General features: G+C 36.3%; 1 protein-coding gene across 5 annotated transcripts in view; it reads left to right on the plus strand.

Annotated features, from left to right (window-relative positions):
- The window catches only part of NRIP1 (nuclear receptor interacting protein 1), an 83,603-nt gene that overhangs the window by 36,062 nt on the left and 28,129 nt on the right, over nt 1–19,412 (plus strand). For all 5 annotated transcript variants that reach the window (XR_003908578.1, XR_003908577.1, XM_029939131.1 and 2 more), the window contains exon 3: nt 1,262–1,383. The gene's annotated coding sequence lies outside the window, so the exon portion shown is untranslated. The remainder of the gene's footprint in view (nt 1–1,261; nt 1,384–19,412) is intronic.

Raw genomic sequence — 19,412 nt, forward strand, 5'->3', positions numbered from 1 at the left:
ATCAGTTATACTGAACATAATGCTGTGGTTACAATTTTTATCACTTAATATATAATGAGTTATATAAGATGATATACTATAATTTTTAATATAATACTTTAGTGTGAGCATTGTATTTATTAACCCAGTCCCCAACTTTTTATTTTGAGATTTAATGGCTGTTTTCAATGGTTTCTACTATTATAAATAATGTATATTATGACCTCCTTATGGCTAAATACTTATATATACCTCATTAGGATAAATCCTCGACTTGGAATTGCTACATCAAGGAGCATAAAACATTGTAGAGAAATTTAATTTTTTATAGCTTTATGGAGTTGTACTTGACATCTAATAAACTGCACATATTTAAGGTTTACAGTTTCACCCATTTTGACATGTATACACCCATGACACCATCTCCACAGTTAGGGTAATGTCCTTTTATAATCCCTCCCTCCTGTCCTGTCCCACCTGTGTATCCCCAGGCAGCCACTGAAATGTTTTCTCTCCCTCGGGATTACTTTGCATTTTCTACAGTTTTGTGCAAATGGAATTATACCCTATGGATCCCTTTTTGTCTGGCTTCTTGCACTCAGCATAATTATTTTGAAACTCATCCATGCTGTTGCTTATATCAATAGTGCATCCTTTTTTGTTGCTGAGTGGTAAATATTTCATTGTATAGGCATACCCTAATTCATTTATCTACTGATAGGCATTTGAATTGTTTCCAGTTTTTGGCTACTTAAAATAAAGCTGCTTTGAAGATTATTGTACAAGTCTGTCTATGAACATAAGTCATTTGATATTTGTTACAAATTTTGTGCTAAGAAGGTTACATAAATAGTATTTTATAACAGAAAAAAGCTTAATATGAAGAAACTATATGTATTTTTTTCTTTATATTTTTCGTTTTTGAAAATATACCTTAGGAAGGATTTAGAATTTTTAGTCCTAACTTAATTGAATTGATTTGACTGAAATTTAAAATTAACAGAGGTTATAAGTACATCCTGAGCAATTGTAAACCTTCTCCACAGTTCACTTTCTTGAAGCATCTGCTTTAATCAGATGCCTTGTCTTGAGAGCAAAGATCTGTTGTTCTCGTTTAACGAATGATTCATATTTCACAGAACCATATTTCTCTGTTAAGCGCCTGCGTCTGCATGGAACTTGAGCAAGAAAAGATACTGGGAAAAGTTTACAGAACTTCACACAAGATATTCCAGAATCTGGTTTGGAATAGATACAAACCTGTCTTTTTCCTTTTCCTCAGATGCACGGGAGCCTGAAGGAGGAACAGGGAATCTGAAGACTCCAGATGACACGGGAGCTGGTTTTCAACAGCCTTCTCGATTTCCTTGCTCAGAAAGTAGATACAAACCTTGGAGCCAGATGGTGAGACTATTCCTCCTGCGCTCTTAAGGCTTAATCATTGTATTTTAATAGATTTTGGAGAATACTTTCTCAGTTAGAAATTAGCTTGTAATCACCCAGTTTATATTTTGTGTTATATCTGTGCAAATTATTTCATTGGGCACTGTGAGGTTTAAAACAAAACTGTGAATAAGATGCAATCTTAAGGAGCTTACAGGGAAAGGAGATAATAAATTGTGTCAAGCAGTAGAAAGAGGTTAAATGCCATAAGTATGACACGAAAGATATTCTTCAGAACTCAGAGGTGTAGATTACTCCTGGAGAGGAGGATTGAGAAGCTTCAAATCAGACATAGTAGTTGTGCTGATGAGACTTAATGTGTTTTTACCAAAAACCAGAGAAAATGGACAGTTAATATAAAACCTGAAATAGCAATCTGATTCTAGATAAAAAGTTAATTATTGTTTTGAGGAAAAATAGAAGCATGTTTGGTTATTGTGGTTTTATTATGGTCTAAGTCAATGATTACTTTTTGAATTATATAAAATGGTTACCTCTTACAAGGCAAAAGTGTATTAGCATTTCTGAGATGCAATCAAATAAGCTGATTAAGTTACCACAAGTAGGTGGGCAGTACCACAGAAAGAGATGGGCAAGTGGTTAATTCTACTTGGATTAGCACTCCTGTTATCTAGTATAGCTACAGCCTAAATGAATTTGTCATGTCTTAAGCTCTTGCACTTTGCGCTGCTTACGCCTGGGCGGGGGCACTCCAAGCAAACTGGGAAAGGACGCAGTGATGAATTATTGTGCTCATAATTAGTTGTGAAGAGTTCACTTTCAGTTACCTAGAAGAAATCTCTTGATAGAAGAAAGCAGATAGGAAATCCTAAAATTCATTGTATTTTAATGGACCTTGATATTTCTAAAGGAGGAAGGCAACTTTGAGCCAAAGTTTTCCCTTATTTTAGGTGTAAGATGGTGGGCACAGCGCTCATACAAATTCCTCTTTTCTTGACTGATTCTGATTATATTCAGAAAACCTAGTGATTAAGTTATTTGATCATCCTACTTATTCTTTGTTTTAATCATTCTCTTTATCCTTTCTGGTAATTTAAGCAAGAAAATCTTTGAAACATTGTATTTATCAAATAAAAAGATTATATAGTTACTAAGGATTATTTGGTTGCTAGTCATTCTTCACATATTCTTATATTGTTTTTTCCACTAAATTGAGATTTTTAAATCAACCAGACTTTTATTTGTTAAATGCTAAGAGTGCTTTCATTCAGGTATAATTATGTGTTAATGACTGATAGTCTGAAATCTGCTTTTATTATATGATAAACATGGTTGTTACTGCACCCTAATTCCCAACTTTTAATTTTGTCAAAATGAAAATTATAATCATGCATATTCTTGTGACCCACAAGATATAATTAGTTTGTTGTTGTTCTTAATTTGTCAGTGCCCTTGTTTTACCAAGTAACCAACAACCACTTATGACGGATAAATAAATCATAGATAGCCAGCTGGCAAATTTACATAGCCAAAAAGCTGTCCTTGAAAAATTATCAAATTCAGATCTTTTCCCAGATAGAAAAGACAGATTATTTAAAATGTACAATGAGGGGCGCCTGGGTGGCTCAGTCGGTTAAGCCTCCGACTTCGGCTCAGGTCAGATCTCACGTTCGTGGGTTCGAGCCCCGCATCAGGCTCTGTGCTAACAGTTAGCTCAGAACCTGGAGCCTGTTTCCGGTTCTGTGTCTCCTTCTCTCTCTGCGCCTCCCCCTCTCATGCTCTGTCTCTCTCTGTATCAAAAATAAATAAAACATTAAAAAATTTTTTAAATGTACAATGAAAAGCTGTAAACCATATAAAAATGAGCTATTAGTGATTGTCACTTATGTATATTTAAATTTTTTCAAGATTTAAAAATGAATATATGTTAAATATGTTTTCTAAAATGTTTTGTTAAACAATTCATTTTGAACGAGAAGTCCATAGTCAAATATATTTGGAGAAGTTGTCATACTGTATCTTTTCAGTAGACATTCGATTAGTCAGCCATCGGGTCCTTTGTATATCTCAGAAGACTGGATTTGATAGGATACAGTTGAAGAGTGTGAATTAATATATTCCATGAGGTTTTACTGTAATTTGTCCATCATACAGCTAACTTCCAGAAACAGGTATGTCCTGTTTTTAAGTAGAGTAATGCTCTTGTGAATGAAAGGCCAAAGAGGGTGATTAGGAAAAAGAAAAAGAATGTGATTAAATGAATATTGCAAACCATATAAAGTATGAAGTGTTTATAAAGCTTCTCAGTGCCTTTTCTTTGTTCACTTGTCAACTTCTTCTTTGAAAAAAGAAAATGGCCATCCCATATAACTTACAAAATAAAATCACCCTTCCTAATGTTTTATAGGACTCCATATACTTTCTGTGCCCTGTTTATTTCAGAGTGCAACATTTATTAGCTAATTTTAGTAAATATTGGTAATACAAAATACTGACCATCTTGGGTAGACTTAGATAATTGATCATAAATCAGATTAGCTTAAACACTTTAATATACTCATTTTCTCACTAAGTGGAGTTTTTATTGTCATATCTTATGATTTCTTACTGGGAAGAGTTTTTTAAGGTATGGTTTTTTTTCTGATTCAGTTAAATTATTGATAACAATTTCAGTAGGTGTTTTAAGTGCTAAAACTTTTTTGTCAGATGTAGACATATCGTATGAAGACACAAAAATGGCCAGTGATTCAGCTGGTTCTAACAGATTGGGTTACCAGGTTGGTAAAGCAAGTCTAGTTGTCTACATGGAATGCCTTCTGCAAACTTTATAAAACATTGTAAGGTTTTTAATTTAAGAAATAACACTTCAAAAAAGGGTTTAAACTCCTACACAAGGTTTTCAGTTGAGAACATGGTACTGGTGAAACCAAGACCAATCCAGGACCTAAGGGAGTTATTTTCGTTGGAATTAATTCCCATTAATTAAGTTGGCTTTCTCAACTGATGTTTCCCTGGTTTTGTGGACAACCCGGGCAAGAAAATGTGGATGCTAGGCTCAAATGAAGCATTAATTACCAACATTGCTTCCACTCCCTCTTTAATTCCCTTTCCCACAGCCAGCATCTTGTCTCAGAGTGCATATCTCATCTGGAGTGTTTGTGCCGGAAGCCTCCTTACTTAGGCCTTTGCCTCCACAGCCACTACATTTTCCTAAAATTTCCAGTTCACTTGTATTACTTGTCTGATAAAGTAGTTCAGCAATCCCAACAGCATAATGACCATAAGAAAGTAACAAGCCTTCCTTAATCCTAATACACTGTTACAATGGGAAACGGTAGTAAAATTAACATTTTTTGAACTTGGTATCTTTAAAGAATTGACTTATTTAAGTCTTTTAGTTAATACCTTTAGTAAGCTTTACTTAATACCTTTAGTAAGTTAATGATATTAACTAACATCATTTTGAGAGGAAAATTCTCCACTTTACCAAGACTCCATGTCAACTCAGGTTTTTTCTGTCTCATGAAAGGTGTCAAATGAAATAATTGAAATAATTTTAAAATGTGTTGATCAGAGTGTCAGTTCACTATCTCTTCTTACACAGACCCTGGTCGTTTTCACTTAAAATAACTGTAGTGAACCCGATATTCTCCTTGGTTCTCTGCTATGTTTGCCCTTCAACTACATGGCGTGCAGTTGGCACATCTGAAATTAGTGTGGTTCTAACAATAAGGTTTATGCACTTCACGTAGATAACTAGAATTCCCCCATTCTGGATTAGAGATATACCAGTAATTTTCAAACCCCATTTTTTTTTTCCTGCATTTACTTCTGGAAAGATTATTGACAGTACTGTTTATGCAAGCTCTAGCTTGAAGCTTTTCTCTCTAGTTGCTGCCCCTCCTCCTTTCCACCATCTTGCAGCTCGTTCTCCAAAGTTCTCAAACCATCTGTGGAGAAGGATCAGCTTTTGTTTTCACTTCATTTTTTTTTTAACAAATTACTTTTATTGTATTTTTTAAAAGTTTCTCTCTATGACAGGTTGGAAATTAAGAAAAAGACATACAAATTATAAATCCAAATTTTTCATCATTGAATTCAACTGACTACCTCAAGTTACTTTATCAAATTCTATGAAACCTCCTAATTACTCACAGTTTCTGTTATTTGAGTAGGTTACTTAACATTTCTAAAACATACTATGTGCTGTTGGTCTTCCTGCTGGGATTGATGCTCCTCCCACTGCTTAAAGAGAGCCTTTTAACTTTTCCATTTGGCAAAGCCTTGATTATTGCCAGTCAGTACATACACCACCTCCCACCTGGGTGATATGCCTTCACTAACAAACATGTTCCCTGCCTGTCGTCTTCCCAGTAATTTGCCCTTTCATGCTTTTTTTTTTTTTAACTTTGTTCATGCCTTTTCTGATTACGAGTATCTCACCACGTTGTAGATTATGTTTTTTAAGACAGGATTGTGAGCCTAATAGTTTGTCACTTAATTATCCTTCTGTCTTCTCCTCTCAAATACATAGCCTCTTTATAAATATTTGTGGATTTGTTAGTTGTATGGTAAATTGAGAAGAAGAGTGACAGCACAAAGATAGAAATTTTTTATCCTCTTTAGTCTACTGATTTTCTCTTTTAAAAGATTTTTCCCCCCTTTCCCTACCTGGGCCTTTGAGACTGTCTGCATGGAGAACAGTATTTATCTGGCATTGTTATAGTATGAATTCTTGAAAATTAGGAAGTAGAGATTTTGTTAGAAGATTGAAACCAAGAGTGAAGTTCTTGACTCTATTTTAGTAGACTAGCAGCAGTTCTTGAACTTTTCAGTCTCAGGACCCCTTTAGGCTTTTAAATTATTGAGGACCCGAGAGAGCTTTTCTTTCTGAGGGCCATATCAACCAATATTTACCGTTTTAGAAATTAAAACTGAGAGGGGCACCTAGGTGGCTCATCCAGTTGGATGTCCAACTCTTGATTTCAACTCAGGTCATGATTCCAGGGTCATGTAGCGTTCTATGCTGAACATGGGGCTTGCTTGAGATTCTCTCTCTCTCTGCCCCTCTCCCTTGCTCGCATTGCTCTCTCTCTCAAATTAAAAAAGAAGACACGTTTTTAAAGAGATTAAAACTGAGAAAAATTTTTAAAATGTAAGCATACACAAGGCTGCATTCTTTTAGTCATTAACACATTAGCAATAATGCACATCACGTAGCCTCTGACCAACTACATTGTACATTCATGAGAGAAAAAGACAAAAAAGCTGATAACAGGTTAGTATTATGAAAATAAGTTTGACTTCATGCACCTCCTAAATGGATCATGGAGACTCTTAAGGTCCCCGGACCACACTTTAAGAACTTTTTCTTTACAGGAAATAACTTGTCTAATTACCAACAGAGTATTCTGTATTTTTATTTAAATAATGTTGTGTCCTAGTTTTAGTGTTTGCAGATTAGAAATTTTTTTTTATCTGCAAGGCTTATCATATTACCCATCTTTATATTAATGTCTAGACATAAGATGTGGTGCAAAGTATTACCGATAGGATAGAAATGCTTACTCAAGGAAAAAACATTTTATTTGTAGATACTTGGGAAGGTCATTGCTGGTTGTGCCCTCTCAGAACCCTGGCTTTCAAGTGCTACACCTTCTTATGAATTGTAAACTTCCAAATACCTCTATGACGATTCTTCTTACTCTAGAGGATTTGGAGATTTGGTCTTTTCTCTATGGTTTCACAGAGTCAAGTTGACTTCTTCTTCAGTGAAGTGAGGAATACTCCCGTCAGAATCTCTCTTCTTGTCTCCTTTGCTTGACCTTCCCCTCTACTTGCCTCAACCTGATCCCTGATGCTGGCTTTCCTTTCCTGAGAGTACAGTCTGCTCTCTGGCAGATAGTTTCTTGGCTCTAGTGACTTCTGTTCTTTTTCTCTGCCTCCCCTCCTACCTTGGCTGATACTCTGTTAAATTCTTTCTGAGGTCTTAGCAGGACAGTCAGTCTCTGGAGTATTTGACGACACTCTTCAAATTGCATGGGTGCTGGGTCTTCCCGAAGAGTTCTGGGCTTTCATTGTGTACCGTGTCAGCTGCGTGGGGATCCCAAGATGGCTGCTTGTGGGGACTTAATTCACTAACAGCTTAATATTTCTTTTACTCGTGTGTCTAATGGTGTCATGGTGTGAACTGTAATTTAGGGACTTATCATTATAAGTGATACACTAGAAGTACAAAGCCGATAGAGTGTTGGGGACTTTATATTTTTTTTAGTTCTGAGTTCTAAACATAGTACACACAGAGTAAATGTTTGCTGAATTAATTTTATTCTCATTAGTGTTGATGAAACTTCGTAATGTGGGATCTCCTGCAGCCACATTATGGTTTAAGCCAGACATCTTTCTCTTATGGCCAAGGGAAATATACCCTCACCCTGTTCTGGAAAGTTACATGTTGCTGCCTTAATAGGCAAAAATCCTTACTTGATATTTAATGAAGATTGTTATTTGAAATGTAGAAAATCCAAATCTCCAACAGAATCTGATTCTGACTTTTTGTTAAATACCTCTACAGGATTTCTTACTTTTCTTGAACCTTTGTACAAATCATGTCAGCAAGGTGATTTACAAATCTGGGCTTGAGATACAGTAATTATTCTCATAATTTTTGACTTAATGAATTTGCTATTAATAATATCCTATTTTGTAGCCCTATTTATGTTGTACAAATTGCTTTCTAAATATTCAGACTAGCCTTTATTGTTTTTCAGAGTTATCTTTTCCTTCAACACTCTTGCCCCTGCCTTATTGTGACCATGTTTTCTGCACTAGTTCATCTCAGTTTCTCTCCTCCAAGCCATCAACAACTCTACAACTTCTGTTTTTGTTTTTGACATGCATTTAATCATACTATTGCCTATAAACCTTCCACTGCCCACCAGATAAAGGCCAGCTCCTTGGCATGGCCTTGATTCAACGTCCTTGGTTCCAATTGCGTTTTCATCCTAATCTCTGGTCACATTGGACCACCTCCTTCCTGTATCACACTCAGCTCTTCCCTGCCTTTGAGTGCTATTTCTGTAACCTAGAGTGGCTCCATTCTCCTCTCCTTGGCCAGCCCTTCCTTGTTTTTTAACCTCCCTGGCCACCACCTAGAGCACATGTACCTATGAACTGAAAACCCAGTTACTTCTCACTCTGGATCTCTGGAGTCCTTTTTTGTTTTGTTTTGTTTTGTTTTGTTTTTGGTTTTGTTTTACAGCCTTCAGTCATAGCATTCAGCACAGTGTATGCTCTTGTATCCTTTTGCACAGGGACTAAAGAGGAAATTCACATGTATGGTTCACTGTCATATATTATCTATTTACTAGGTGTTACTTTACCCTTTTCCTGTCCTATTCAGAAAACTGTGTCTGAATTCAAGTAAGTGAAAGTGTGGTTGTTACTCAGCATAATCTTGAATTTTTTGAAGGGCATAATTTGCAACCTACCAAACCTTAATATATCCTGTATCTTTTACTAAATAATTCCTTCCAACTAGTCATGACATAACTTTTATCGGATGATGACAAACTAACACATTATAGATGGAAAGATACTTAAAATGCAGTATCCTAAACTCAGTGATGTAGCTGTTTGTTCCCTACTTCTTGGGAACATAGCTACTCAGTAAACTTAGAGAGCATTGCCTTGGAGGACTCCCGCCGTCCGCTGGCTAGGCGCTGTCCTCCTGGGTCATGCGTTGGATATAGTACAGCACAGTGACAACGTGTCACACTGATTTTTTTCCCTAACAAGACTGACATTGCTCTGTTTTACTTATGTTCAGTTTTGCTATTCTGATTTTCCCCCCTCTTAGCAGTGTATCCATCATGTTAGATATAAGGAATTTGTGAACATATGATGTCATTTTATTTACCTGTTGTAATTTTCCTAAGCTCTTTGTAATATGCATGAAGTTTGTGACTTAATCAGCTGTGGCTTATTTCTTAGGAAAAAAAAAGAACTCTAGAGATTCATGTGGATGGAAATGTCTCCTTATTCGTAACCTCTCACTGTGCTACAAACTGAAAAGATAACAGTTTGAGCTCTGGATTTTACATTCAGTACATTAAAAAAATGGTCAAGAAAAAAAAATTGACCCAAATTCTTTAATAAGTGCCACGGGGGTTTGATTTGGAGAACCAATGGCTGTCCCATCCTTTGTGACCGCTTGCTTACGTCATTTGTTATGAAAGAATGCTGCTAGGTAAACTATCTCACCAGAAAGCTTGTGATTTGTTCTGTTCTGCTCAGGAAGGGTTAAGAGGAGACAACATCCTGTCAAAGACCTTGTTTTTAATTTTGCCTCTCACACTGGCACAGATCCTGCTAAGAGCAGCCCAGATTAGTTCGGAAAACCTTTGAAGAGATTTAAGATGTCCTTCAGCTAGTTTGAAGGTTTTTGTCTTGCAAATCCAGTACAAGGGCGCCTGCAGGCATCTCGACCCTTGCTGTGCTGCTGATGCAGCTCAAGGTCACACTAACCCGCCCTGTGACATTCAACAACAACAAAAAATTATGCAGTGAAACTGCTTCAGCATTTAGCCAGCCAACAACTTCCTTTAGTGAGGAACTGAGGAAGAAGTCTTTTTCCCCCCTCTCTTTCTTTTTTTGGGGGGACTCTGAATTTTTTGCTGTAGGAAATAATCCCGGATTTATGGTGTGTGTGATGACAAGGTCATTTCTTAATTAGAACACATGTAAAGAACAAAGCTAAATGGCTTCAAAACAGCTTTGTAGTTGATGGAGAGGATTTAAATTATTTAAAGAGATAGTCACCCATGTATGATGGAAGCTGAATTCTAAAGGCATTAACTCCTTCTTTCCGTCTACTTGCCATTTCTTTCTTTGAATTCTTATGTCTGATTTTAGAAGGTTGCATTCTAAAGCAAAGAAAATTTACAAATGCCCATTTTTTTCACAGAGTGAAACATAATTTATGAATCAAATTCTTGGATCAACTTTTAATGGAGAAGTTTTCTTCCCAAGACAATTCTCTCCTGGAAACTTTATCAGATGACTTGATTTAGGAGCTAGGAATTATGAACTTTTCCCTCTGGCAACTGTGATTTATTTATAATGTGTTGGAGGGGGATGAGTGAAGTTCTTTTTATTGCCTCGCCTTGTCTTCCTCACTTTTACCCATTTTTGATTTAGAATTCTAGTTGAGGAATTTATCCCTGCTCTTTACAAATTACAGCACCTATCATTCAGCTTTCTCAACTTCCAGAGAATCAGCATAGGAAGATGCATGACTTTTTTCCAGGGAGAAAAAGTAGCATTAGTTTAAAGTGAACTTTAAGACAGTTGTTTCTGAACATATGTAACATTTTTAAGGCAGAGGAGACCATGTCCATAAACACCAAGCCATGTGGACTCCCTCTCCTTTATAGGGCGTCTTTGCCTATTTTCTTGCCTTTTCTGTTGTCTCCCAGTGGTACCTACCAGACATTCCTTGGATAGAGTCTAAGTGGAATGGCTTTCAATGCTTGAGACTCAATACATATCACCTCTGCAGGAGCAGAATAATCAGAGTAGTTTAATGTAGTTGATTTTTTAAAATATATATCATATAGAGAAGCATACGTTGCAGTTATGTATTTATACACAGAATCTCACTGTGCAGAGAAATTGAACATCAACATAACGATATCAGACTAACAGTTTTCCCAGAATTCATACCCAGTTGCTTTCTTAGAGCTGTTTCCCTATAAGTGTGATTAAAGTAGCATAGGGGCAAGTACTTTACGAAGATGGATAATCTTTGAGATGTGACTATTTGAACGATGTTTTAGATTCCGTGGGCCACACTTAAATTTAAGTGTGAGGAGGGTAGTGTGATAGATTGTATGAGGAGAGCAAGTTAGAGTTAACAAGACTGACTGCTCTGAAGGATTTTCTTCTAGTCAAGAAACAGTTTATTTGGGTCTTCCATGAAAAGTAAAAAGGTATGTATACTATTAGGTAATGAGTATTTTAAAGGATTTGAGGTTTATAAAAAAGAAAATGCCAGAGGGAAGATCTACGTGCAAGAAGACAGTTAGAGTGCCTCTGTGCATCCCTGCCCTTGCCTGGGGTCTGGTGTGCCCTATGTCATGTATGACCCAGGCTCACCTGCTAGTAATTTCTAATTCACTGTCCTAATTCATCGATTTGTTATCACTAATTGTTCTTCATTTACTTCTGTGTAGTTTCCAGTACCTAAAGGGTTGAAAGGTTGCTGTAATTGGCACCCGCAGCTGCTCTTTCTTTTGACAGGGGATAATTTTGCAGCCTATGCTTTGTGTGACAGCTGCCTAATTGGGCATTCTCCCCTTGTAGCAAGCCTGCCTCCTCCAGCCTCCCTGCTGACAAATGGTGGTGGATTATAGATGAGGACACGCTGACCCATTCGACCTTGCTGAGACAGCGGGGAGGGGCCTCCTGCTACTTGAGGGAAGCTTTAGGTCATTTAGAGGACAAGGTCATGAGCCAGGTGGGGAATGACATGATATCACATGACAGTAGCCTGATGACATGGTCAGTGTGTCAAGGACAAATGCATCAGTATCGATTAAACATTATTGCAATACTTCATTGAAGGCCCCAGTATTTCCTAATTGTTCCTGCTGCATTTTTTTTTTTTTTAAGTAAAGGGAAGAGTGCAGAATAAGACACATGTTTTTCTAGCAGCGTTAAAGCATTTGCGTACAGGAAAATAGAGCTGGTTTAGGAAACCTCCTTTTAAGTTTCTTTGATTATCTAGAGTGTTTTGTTCTTAATTATGGCTTAGTTTGCAGACCCTTGACTATTAATACTTTTCAGGAGTTACTTGAAAATTAAGGCAGGCAAATTAAAGTGAGGTAGTATGTGTTGTTAAAACATATCTAACAACTTCTGTCGTCACCCTTCTCAGTGACTGGCATGGCTTTTCATATTTTGGATAAAGGAAGAAGAAGCCAAGTGAAAATCCTTCATAGAGAGGAACCTCAGCATTGTGGATTTATGAGACCAAAATTACTACTGTGCTTACCAGAATTATAAAGTGTTTACAATGTTTTTTTAAGTAACATTTTAAGACCTGAAAATATTTTTTACATAGGTTGGGGTAATACCTAGTATAAAACTTTAAGATAAATGAAAATCTTTTGGACATGTTTTCATTATTGGTAATGCACACGATTTTCTTGAAGAAGTGGACTTGAGCTATCTTATTACCTTTTTAAGTTTAAAATCTAACAAATCTTTGCTGTGTCTGTTACCCTGTGCTAATACCTGAAAGTGCAAATCCATGTACACTGTATCGGGTAGTCCAATTTAGAAAAATGCCATATGTAAAAAACTGAACAGTGTCATGCAGAGAACACTGATCATGATCCTCATTTCTGGAAAAATGTAATTATTGTTGGGTACTGTTGGAAATAAGCCCCCAGTCCAACAGGAAGTAATTTTATGTTCTTTAAATACAAAAGAAAAAAACAGAACAAAAAACTATTAGTGGTAAAGTGTGATGATTTAGTTCAGTGAAGTAGACACATCTGTATTTCCATGGCATGTGCATGGTGTGTGTGTGTGTGTGTGTGTTTAATTTTGACCGTGCTGTGCGTGTGTGAGCTGCTCTCAAACCCTGACTCGAGCTTGGTGGAGGTTTAATCCTGTGCCCTTGTACACGTAGACTTGATTAGTAGTTGTGGTTATCTCAGCAGAAGACATACCGCCTCCTCCTAGTATTGGTCGGGACCCGGGCATTGGGGAGTCAAGGCAAAGGAGAAAGAAAAGAGATTTTACATTAGTATTCTATGAAAGCCTTACTGTCTGCAGAACAAATTGATTGCTCCGGTGTACCTGTGCTTGGCACCACTGCTGTGAAAGAAAGGTAGGGCTGTAATCTGTTTTATTGTATTACATATTGTGACACTCCAGGAATATTTAACATGCGCTCTTTCTATGGCACGTGCTTTAAGTCTGAGTAAAGGAAAAGGAAATAAATGAATGGAAAGTATGCAAGAGCAGTGGGCTACAGCTTTGTTTATTTCAATCCAGGAGAGTTCATTCGAATAAGATAATTTTGCTGAAAGCGTCACCAGGAACATAACCTGATTGATAATGAAACCCTATAAAGTGTTCTGAGGCACTAATCTGCTTCACTGCTTGAAAAGTGTCAGACAGAGATGAAATTCAAGCTAATATTGTAAGGATTTTAACCACAAAATGAGTGGGAGAAGTCATGGAGGACCTAGTTGGTTTAGGAAATGATTTTTAATTATGTTTCAGTGTATTACATTGTTAAAGGTCCTACCTAATGTGGTGCAGAGAACAAGAAAAGAGACTTTCAATAAAAAAGAAAAGAAAAGAAAAAGAGGCAGCCTCTATACCACATAAAACTATATTAAGGAAATTAAGAAATGTGTTTATTCTTTTACTAGTTTCATTCATTTGTGTAAACATTGTATTGTTTGATTCTGTTGTGGGAATCTGAAACATTTTATCTACTTTTTTTTTCTTAATACTGCAAATGTTTTTCAGGTAGACACAGTGTAAAATTCAGGATTCTTTAGTGTGAATTAGATAAATGTTTTAATATTTCACAAAATGGTTGAAATATCTGTGTTTAAGATTTGACCCCTTGCCATTTTCAGGCATTCTTACGTGTTGCAGCTGCACTTTGGAGGCGACATATAAATATGTGCTGTGGAAGGGAGGCAGTCCCCTGTCCAAGCCCCTGGCCACATTGAACTGCACGTGCCCTTTGCCTCCTCTGTCCCCGTCCTGATCTTTGATTATCATCAGAACACTAGATTTAGGAAAGAGAGGAAGCAGAATAGCTCCCTGATGGAACTAAAGTTGTTTTCCATTGTTTACTTTAACAATGAAATTAGTATATAGCTTTATGGGTTTTAGATTACATTTCACTTCCATTTAAATGTGTGAGTGATTGTTCTGTATATACTAACTTTGTATCACAAAAACATCCTGACACAGAAGATCAGTGTAGTCAGACATTGGTTTAGACTTGCTCCCTGATACTTTTATATAAAATGAGGGAATTGAGAAACATTTATTTTAAGCATCTGTTAAGTAACACATGGCAAATATATACAATCCTGATATGATTAAAATTTAAGCTTATATTGTCTATAAAGGGAAGGGATGTTTTCAAAGAACTTTTAAACTTGATGGCAAAATGAAGTCTATTAGATAGGTTTTCAGTTGAGTATAAGCCATCAAAATGATTAGTACTATATTCTTAAACACTTAGTTTTGTGAGTTTTTTTCTTATTGAAAAAATGTAAATTGAGGTAATGTAGAGGAAAAGTAAACTATAGAACTAAGAACCGGAATATTTTCATTTCTAGAATAAAACATGTTTTAAACTTTTTCTATTTTTAACTTTAGTTTTTAGTTTTGTCATTGGTCTTCAAACTTCGAAAATTTTGGAATCTTTCACCTTTTGAAAAGAAATGCACAGTATGCATATATATAATCTTCAGGCAACGCAGGATGGGAACTTAGAGGAGAGACTACCAAGTAAAGAAAACTGATATTTATGTTTTCTTGTAGTTGTCTTTTTTTTTTTTTGGTGGAGAGGGAGGTTGTTTTTTGTTTACCAAAATACCCACAGTTCTTACTGTACCTGGCACATAATAACTGCTCTGTAAATATTTCCTAGTCAAATGAATAAACTGCTCACCCAATACCCCCACCCCCATTTGTTTTTTCTCTCTTGTCTATTTACAGTTTCAGTTTTTGCTATGCTGATGGTAGTGAGTTTTTAGCATCCGCTTTTCTTCTGAAAATATTCTGTGTGGTGAAGGAATAGGGATTTTTAGCTTTAGAACCAACTAGGGACCATGTTTATAGAATTCTTTTACAGTCAGAGTAATTCAGGTGGCTGTACCTCCCATTGTTCCCCTCTGAACAGGAGATGAGCATGGACAAGCATAAGAGTTCCTCACTTCACACTGACTCATCTCTCTCCCTCCTATACTAATCCATGATGAGGAATTTGCTACAGATATGAAATCTGTTGCTTATTTAGATTTATTTTGCAAATCTAGGTACATTATGCTTACCAACCAATATCAACAAATTACTTCATGTATATCCAAGAAAACTTCATGTTAACTTTAGTCAGAGATATCTAAGCACTAAATGTATGACAAAAACAATGTTTGGCATATTATCATGATACTAATTTAGGCCATGAAATTAAAGTCATTCATGAGAACAACTTGAAATATATGGGTGATAATACTCTAAGCTCAGTTAATGAGCAAATGTTTTTATTTGGTATCTAACATTAGCTGGACTTGGACCAGAGTTGTTTGTGTGGTAGGAACCTCAGAAAGCAGTTCATATAAAGAATATGTTTAACAAATGAGAAATCTTACAGCCAGAATAAAATTTAATTTATTCCCAAATAGGATATAAATTGAAGCAAACTGATATTACATCATTTTATATACATCCAATTATGGATTAGTCCCCATGAATGTGGACCCAGTGTATCTTTATAGATATAGAATGACAAAATATTGAGTATCCCGAGGAAAGATATTGAAAACTAAGGGAAAATCTGCATATAAAATTACAGTGTCTGTGTTAGAGTAAATATGTGAATGGTGCAATCACAAATAAACACATCATGGTGTGTTGATATTTAATATTTTATGGCAGTGTTTTCTTTAGTAGTGTGATAATTGCTGAGCAGAGAAAGAGGACAACTAACACAGAATCTTACTGGGAAGGAACCTCCAAGAGGGGATACTAGCCAGGCATGGCCTCCTTAAAGAATAATGAAATGCTGAATTGCCACATTGGAGAAGTATTCTGATTCAGATGGTCCTCAGAGAGATGAGACTCCTGGGGGTGAGTCGGGGTTTGCAGATAGGTCCCAGCAGTACTTGGGTGTCCAAGTTAAAGACGGTCTGTCCAAAAATCAGTGCCTGACAAGAGTAGAATTGCCTTCATCCAGCTGGGCTGAGATTCATAACCTAATTTTATTTCTAGCAGAGAAATGAACAGGGAACTAGAGAACTGACCAAAAACCAAACTGACCACACACGAGGCAGTGGGGAACTTAGGGAGCATTGGACGCATGGTTTGGGGACTTGGCTCTCTCAGGCTCAAAATTCAACTTTATATGAAGTTATAAGTCATAGGAGTGGCAGTAAACTGTTTTTAAGCCTTTCCTTCACATTAATGGGGGGGAATTTCCATAAGTGTCTCTTTGATTCAACAGTTAGGCAGAGCTGTTTATAGGCAAACTATGTAACATCTCTAAACCTCAGTTTGCCCATCTTCAAAATGGGATCATTCTATATATCTACCTTTTGAGCTTATTATGAAGATTAAATGAAAAGACACATGTATAGTACCTGGACCATTATGTATATTTGGTAGTTTGTGGGGGTGGGGTCCTCAGTGTAAGACAGCCATGCCCTGTGCAGATGTATTCGTTATGCTACTATTGATAACAGAGGGCTTGACTAGTTAACCATAATATGATGCAGTAGAACTGTTTGGGTATTTCAAAATGAGTGATACAGCCTTTACATCTTTTATATGCAACATGGTAAAGCTATTTATAAACTCTTATTCCTAGTTTTTACCTATCAATTAGTTTCAGATTTTAACATTAAAAAATGTCTGTAATTTTAATAATATGGTTCCCTGTCAAAAGTACATATTTGATCAGTTATCTAATTTTTATTTGTATTGACCATATTTAAATACGTGTAAAAACACTTGCATGGTTTCAGTGACCACCTTTCCATGTAACAATGTAAAATGCCTAAGTACATCATGGCTCTCACTTTAGAATCTAGAAGTTTAGCTGTCTTCAAGTGCCACTTGAAGTTTCCAGACTCTTCTTTTCTCCCTTAAATTGTAGAAGTTTCTTAGCAATTTCAGACTTTTGTAGATCTTTAGGAGACTGGAATGATCTAAGTTTAGAAATGTGAATGCCACATAAATAGCAATTAATACAATACATTCTCTGGAAGGCGAAGAAGAGAGGAATATTAGAAATGCTTTATGACTGATCTGAGTTTAAAGTTAAACTTTTTCATTGGATAGTCCTTGTAATTTTAAAAGAAATGATTATTTCTTTTTTCTTTATAAAAGCACATTACTTGAAAATCTTAAAGGGTTTCTTAAAGTTTTACCTTTTAAGCATCTTTCCTTGGCTTACATGATAAATTTAAATGATATGTATGTATTGCTTATGCTGTAAGTTGCTTTTCAGTATGAAAATTATGTGGTCAGAGAGAAAGTAAGAATACATATAGACACCCACTTATTCAACAAAAATTCCGTGTCTCAGACGTGCCTGTGGCAAACAGAATAAAACTAATCCTGGTCCTCGCGGAGCAATGATTACAGCACGCTAGTAGAAGACAGGCGTTAAACAAGTATTTTGAAAGCAAGGAAAAGCAAGTAAGCAAAAATATAAAAATACAGAGAACTCCTAAGACAGCTGTGTTCTCCTGGTGCTTTGCTGGGGCATCAAGCCATCGGGAAAGGCTTGTGGAGAGGAGGTGGGCATGCAGGCTCAGCTGGAAAGGAGGCACAGAAGCCCAGGGAGAGCCTTCCAGGAAGAGGGAACCTCACATGCAGAGGCTAGAAGGCAGGAAAGAATGGTCTGTTCTGGCACCAAAGGACAGGACGTTTGTGTAGCGTGAGTGCTGCTGTCCAGTGTAGAAGCCATGAGCCACAGTTTGTCTGAATGGAGATGTGCTCTAAGGATAAAGTACACAACTCAGAAGACTTGACATGATGAAAAGAATGTAAAATATCTTAAGAATTTTATATTGATATCATGATATTTTGGATATATCTATCGGGTTAAATAAAATCTGTTCAAATTAGGTTTTTTTTAGCTTTTTAAAAACATGGCTACTAGTAAATTTTTAATTGTTTTTGATTCTCATTTTATTTCTGTCGGATAGCACCTTAGTAGGATGTAATGAGCCAGGCACTAAATGACTTGCGATAAGATTGGGTAGGTTCACTGGAGCCAGCTTACAGGGCCTTGCGGACCTGTGGAGAGAAATTCAGACTTTATTTGAAGTGAAATAGGAAACCGTTACGGGTTTTTAGCCAAAGGGATTTACCTTTTACAAAGAACATTGGCTACTATGTGGAGAATGTATTGGAGGGGGGCCAGTTAGGAAGCTAGTACAGTAGTACACACACGCATAAACCGGTAATCACAACAGCTGTCAGATAATGTTATACAAAAAGTAATCTCTGTAATCATTGATGAGTTTCTTAGTCAAAATAAGACTAAGAAACTCATCGAAGCAAACATGGATTAGGTTTACGTGTTTAAGAATCTTCTTTCCTCCATGTTCATGGAATATTAAAATTCTTACAAATTTAAATATCGACCAGCCTCCCAGAACACTAGTTCATGGAAATAGTAATACCTGAAAATCCTGTGTAGCTTTAAAGATTTGTAAGAGTTTTAACAAAGCTGAAATATTTCTTAATACTTTGGGTTTCAAATAAGTATTTGATGATTTGATGGAAGTTATGGACATGGAGTGTGCAGCCACCTCTCCCGGCTCCTTGGCTCTCAGATTTAAGAAGCATCATCATACCACAACTACTTTCTTGGTGATCTCCCAACAACTATTCTCTTGGTAGAGTTTGTCCTCCCTCTTTTGGACGTGAGGAAACTTGAGACTTAAAGTAGTTAAGCAAGCTGCCAGGGTTCTAGGGTAGTAAGTGACAAACATGAAGCTAAAACTCAGATCTTTCAGATATGTGCTGTGGTTTCCTCTTATCTAAATTGTTCCTTTTATGTTATGTATGTGTGCATTTGTGCACATAATGTGAATTAGATTTGTCGTTCGTTTTATTTGGCTCAGAAGCCATATTTGTAGTACCACTGTTTAATTTATATAAAATTGGAATGATTCATAACTTTGACTTTTTACTATTGTACTATTCTGTGATGGTACAGGTTTTGGATTAGTTTTCATAGTATTGGAAAAATGCTCAAT

Source organism: Suricata suricatta, chromosome 5, assembly GCF_006229205.1.
Source record: "Suricata suricatta isolate VVHF042 chromosome 5, meerkat_22Aug2017_6uvM2_HiC, whole genome shotgun sequence".
In the NCBI taxonomy this organism is placed as follows: Eukaryota; Metazoa; Chordata; class Mammalia; order Carnivora; family Herpestidae; genus Suricata; species Suricata suricatta.